The sequence below is a fragment of the Rhagoletis zephyria genome, unplaced genomic scaffold, assembly GCF_001687245.7.
Source record: "Rhagoletis zephyria isolate East Lansing unplaced genomic scaffold, Rhagoletis_zephyria_1.1 Rzeph_scaffold_00702, whole genome shotgun sequence".
In the NCBI taxonomy this organism is placed as follows: Eukaryota; Metazoa; Arthropoda; class Insecta; order Diptera; family Tephritidae; genus Rhagoletis; species Rhagoletis zephyria.
In genome coordinates this window covers 11880-17454 of record NW_016157786.1, presented here as the reverse complement: position 1 = coordinate 17454, position 5575 = coordinate 11880, and the positions used below count along the sequence as shown (strand labels likewise).

Sequence of the window (5575 nt, the reverse complement as noted above, 5' to 3'; positions counted from 1 at the left end):
CTTTTAAATATCACAATTCGAAAACAAATAATAATTTCTACATTTCGCCGAGTAAAATTTTTACATGTGTCTTTTTCTATCTACATATGTACAGTATCGCACATATCAATTGCAACCAAATTCAAAATGATATTGCTGCAAATTATGCTTATTTATTTATTTTTAATAATTTTATTTTAAAATATAGTTCCATCTATGACAGAAAACACATAAAGACAGTTTCAAATATGGCACAAAGTTCCCAAAAATAATTCAAACTTCAAAAAATTTTCAAACTTCTTATTCAGAGTTTTTAGCAAATGGTCGAATATGCAGTTTTTTTTAAGTTTCAAGTCACTAAAAATTACCGTTGATTGTTTAGATTTTTCTTGTCGAGGGTGTTGATCATTTTCTTCCATACAACAAAAAGTGCACAACATCCCCAACAAACAAAAAAAAATCGAAAAAATCAACGGTAATTTTAATTGACTTGAAACTTGCACTTTATAGTCCTTAAATGGGCTACATATTTCATATTCAAAAATTTTCTAAAATCTATGAATACAAATTTTAAGTGTTTATGAAATTTTTTTGAAGTTTGATTATTTTTTGTGAACTCTGTGCAATCTTTAACCCCTTTGATTATATGGGGTCTGTTCTAAATCGACCAATATTTTTGCAATCTTATCGGAAACCGAGTGAGCGCTTAAAGTAATTTTCGAGGCCCTAAACTGTACCTTAATTGCACCTAATTCCTGAGTAATTTTTATAATTTTTTGGAAAAGTGGTTCTGCGAGCGTGACGGACGTACTAGTAGCTAATGATAGTGCAAACTTTTTCACTACTACTCTTGATGTTTAGTGGTGAATTGTAAAATATCAGGCCAACTATACAATAGGTAGTGAAGTGAAATAAAAAAAAATGTCCACTAAAATTAACAATCGAATAGTGAAACAAGTAAGAAAGTCTAAGTTCGGGCGGAGCCAAACAATAAATACCCGGCACAAGTATTAAATATATGTTTTTCACCTTTCCGAAAGCTACCGCTACATGGTAAGCCGGAGTGTATCAATTTTGAGTAAATTAGGCTGCGTTTCTCCAAACTCGTTTAAGTGGGAATTTACTTTAATATAATTTTTTATTTAATTGTCATTTCNTTACACTATTATAAATTGTAAATTGTAAAGCAATATATGGCAGATGGTTTCTAAAATCACAAATTAGTTTTTGTGCAAATTGCAGATAGAGGGTATCAATGAATTTAAGCCCTCGATATTTCACATTTTTATATGTATTTGTAAGTTAAGNGAGTAAAAAGTGGTTGTAAAACAGACTTGGCCAGCGAAAGCTTTCATTTGCACTGAGAGCTTTTAAAAGCTTTGGCACGCTGTGTTATAAAAGCAAGGCTGGTATACAAGCAGCAGATACACAAAATTGTGGTGTGTGTATATCAGCGAAGAGCAGATAGAGCTTTTACTCTGCTCTCGCCTAAACAAAATGTATAGAAAGCTTAAAAGAGCTTTGCCCGCGGGCAAGGCAGTGCACATGAGTGGTGTATATTGATCAGCTGATTAAACGTGTAACATGTCTGAGTATGGTTATTCTGATTTAATTTTTATTTAAGTGAACATAGGTCACTTAAATCAAAATTAAAAACAAAATAAAATTGATAGGTGAAACCAAAAATTCGAAAAATAAAGTAATTTTCACTTAAATGAATCTGGTGAAACGCAGAAATATTGAAATATTGAATATTGAATATTGAAATATTGAAGTTTCAAGCATTTCTGAAATTTACCGTTATATGAAAGGCGGCCGTAATTTTAGTCCGATTTCAATAATTTTCAACGTTTTGCTTTTATGTGGCAAGCACAATAACCGTACCGAGTTTGGTACAAATTGGTAGAACGGTTACCGAGATGCATATATGAGATCACAAGTGGGCGGTGCCACGCCCATTTTCCAAAATCTTATCATAAACGTATTTCTTGGTACAGAATTGTTGCAAGCATCAATTTTGAATAAATTAGCTGTAGCACATATTTACTTTTTTATCAAAGATTTCGTATTTCTTTAAAGTATATGGATCCCACCCTTGTGCGAAATAAAGTCAATTGACAAAAGTACCTTTTCAAAAGCAAAATAAGATCCATTGAAATTATTGCTCTTTTAAATATTAAATTTGCTTAGCTTCGCGGCGGCCCGCGTCCGCGCGCCACACCCTGTCACGCTACCCCGCGGCCCACCGTGCTGTAACGCGGGTAGATTTAGTTTTTGTATACGTTGAAATACAATTTTTATATATTTCACATATATTTTACATATCGAGGGCTTATATTCAATAATACCCTCTATCAGCACACTTTTCCCAAAGATGATATTCTGATATAAAAATCCACCTAAGATTTAACTGTCATCGGTGATATTAATGCTACCAAGGCGAATTAATATAAGGTGATAGCAGGAGTACAAAAACAAAAATTTACATGTATTTTGTTTTTGCTTTGGCGGCATAAACTGTCAAAATCTGTAAGAGTGTGTGTAGAAATTCAAACAAAATTTTTCAATTTGATATCAGAAGTCGTGCGGCGAAACACATAGACAAAATCAGCTGAGCTAGTAACACCACCTTATATAAATTCGCCTTGAATGCTACCTTATATAACGCTTGACAAAAGAATTTACACTATTATAAATTGTAAATTGTAAAGCAATATATGGCAGATGGTTTCTAAAATCACAAATTAGTTTTTGTGCAAATTGCAGATAGAGGGTATCAATGAATTTAAGCCCTCGATATTTCACATTTTTATATGTATTTGTAAGTTAAGTATTGGAAGATTTCTGCTGTGTTTTGGCAACAACTTGTCTGCAGTAAAAAAGCATATAATTTGTGTTTCAAAAGTGTGTGAAACCCAATCAATTAACTTACATGATTTCGGTTCCGATATTAAATAATCAATAATTGTTTATACCCGCATTTTGGCACATTGGCTTGTATGTGCGATCTAATAAATTTNAATTTTTATATATTTCACATATATTTTACATATCGAGGGCTTATATTCAATAATACCCTCTATCAGCACACTTTTCCCAAAGATGATATTCTGATATAAAAATCCACCTAAGATTTAACTGTCATCGGTGATATTAATGCTACCAAGGCGAATTAATATAAGGTGATAGCAGGAGTACAAAAACAAAAATTTACATGTATTTTGTTTTTGCTTTGGCGGCATAAACTGTCAAAATCTGTAAGAGTGTGTGTAGAAATTCAAACAAAATTTTTCAATTTGATATCAGAAGTCGTGCGGCGAAACACATAGACAAAATCAGCTGAGCTAGTAACACCACCTTATATAAATTCGCCTTGAATGCTACCTTATATAACGCTTGACAAAAGAATTTACACTATTATAAATTGTAAATTGTAAAGCAATATATGGCAGATGGTTTCTAAAATCACAAATTAGTTTTTGTGCAAATTGCAGATAGAGGGTATCAATGAATTTAAGCCCTCGATATTTCACATTTTTATATGTATTTGTAAGTTAAGTATTGGAAGATTTCTGCTGTGTTTTGGCAACAACTTGTCTGCAGTAAAAAAGCATATAATTTGTGTTTCAAAAGTGTGTGAAACCCAATCAATTAACTTACATGATTTCGGTTCCGATATTAAATAATCAATAATTGTTTATACCCGCATTTTGGCACATTGGCTTGTATGTGCGATCTAATAAATTTTGTCGTCGTTCTCCTTAGCTGCTTTTAAATGATGTCACAAATTGCTGGCGGAGACATGAATACAGGGTAAGAAAATTTCTTTTCTATAATTATTTCTGTTGTATAATTGTTTTCTGTAATTGTTGTAAGGGTTGTAATCCTAAAGCGCGGCCGAAGGCCGCATACGCAGAAAGGAATTCTACGCAAAAATACTGTGGACGCAAGTAAAAATTGTGATTTTCGGCCATTTTTCTAAGAGGTCCCTAGGGACTCATAGGGGGCCTAGTTGGTCGGGAGTTGTACAATACGCTAAACTTTCGGCGAAGGCCGTTAAAAAGCAAACGTGGTTATGTAAATATTATTTAAGTGGCAATCGCATAATTAGCAATTGGATTTATCGTTTATATATATTCCGGGAATAGAAGTACCGCTACTTTTCTATTCTGCTTTAAGCAAGCAAGAGGGTCTTTCTACCATTTGCCATTAAATTCAATTAAATAAAAAAATGAGTGATACTGACTGCGGTAAGTTTTATTACTTTTTCCCGATTTACACATATTATAGAATATACATATTTACAGATTCAGACATACCTTCGACGAGCACTGGAGCTGCAAGGGGAAAGGTGTTAACCTCTGCAGAAATTCGCAGTATGTGGTCCAGTGATCGACTGGGGACAGCGGAGCAATGCGTTCAGTTTGCTGAGGAGAACGGGTTGGTGTTGCGCAGCAAACTATGTCCTACGCACAGAACACCGATGCCCATCTACTCCAAGGGTAATACGGATTTGGGCAGCTTTTATTGCCGGAAGGGGCAGTGCCGGACCAAGTCTAGCGTTTCAAGAGCCAAGGGGACTTGGTTCGAGAACGCTAAACTCTCACTGCACCACATATTCTATTTAATGTATTGCTATTCGCGGCGTTATACCCAGTTTAACGTACAACTGGAGGTCTATCTTGGGGCCCTGCTTGTCAACCAGGACGATTACCAACTGGTATAGTTACTGCAGGGAGGCAGTGGTAATATACCAAATTGATAAGCAGGAGCATGTCGGCAAAATAGGCGGTCCAGGCAAAATTGTTCAAATAGACGAGAGCAAGTTCGGAAAGCGGAAATTTAATAAAGGTAATTTCAATTATAATTACATTTCATCTATTAAAAAACTAAATTATTTACTTTATTCTATATTTTTACTTTTCAGAGAGGAGAGTTGAGGGTCACTGGGTCCTGGGGATGATTGAGGACGGCAGCGAGGACCTCAGGCTGGAAGTGTGCCCAGAAACCGTCCGGTCCGCGGAGGTGCTCATACCCCTTATACAGAAGCATGTAATCGAGGGTACAGTAATCCGTACAGATTATTGGAAAGCGTACGACTGCCTATCGAGGTATGGGTATAAGCACCAAAAGGTCAATCATAGTGACCCAGAAAACCCTTTTGTCGCGCCGGATGGAACCCACACCCAACGCATCGAGTCACAATGGCGGGTTGTTAAAAGGTTTTTCATAAAGATAATTTAACAACCCCGACAACTTTGCAGATTTATTTGTTGAGTTTTTGTGGCGGAAGTCTGTTTAAAAAATCGCGAAGATCCTTTCCTAAATTAATTGACGTCATTAAATATACATACAAACCATAGTAATATGTGGAGTGATACATATAGTTTTAAGTTTTCAGTAATATGTGGGGCTTTACAATGTATATATTTTTTATTACATTTTTATTATAGTTTTAACTTTTTTAGTAGTTTTAGTTTATGTATATATTTATTATAGTTTTAAGGTTTTAGTAGGGTGTAGAACACCAAAGTTTTAGATCTTTTTTAAAAATGTATATATTTGTTATTATAGTTGTAAGATTTTTTTATTATCG

The 5575-nt window shown here is 34.4% G+C and overlaps 1 pseudogene; it reads left to right on the top strand.

Moving 5' to 3' along the window:
- The first annotated feature begins 4210 nt into the window (after positions 1-4210).
- LOC108361133 (uncharacterized) lies at positions 4211-5342 on the top strand (annotated as a pseudogene).
- The last annotated feature ends 233 nt before the right edge of the window (positions 5343-5575 follow it).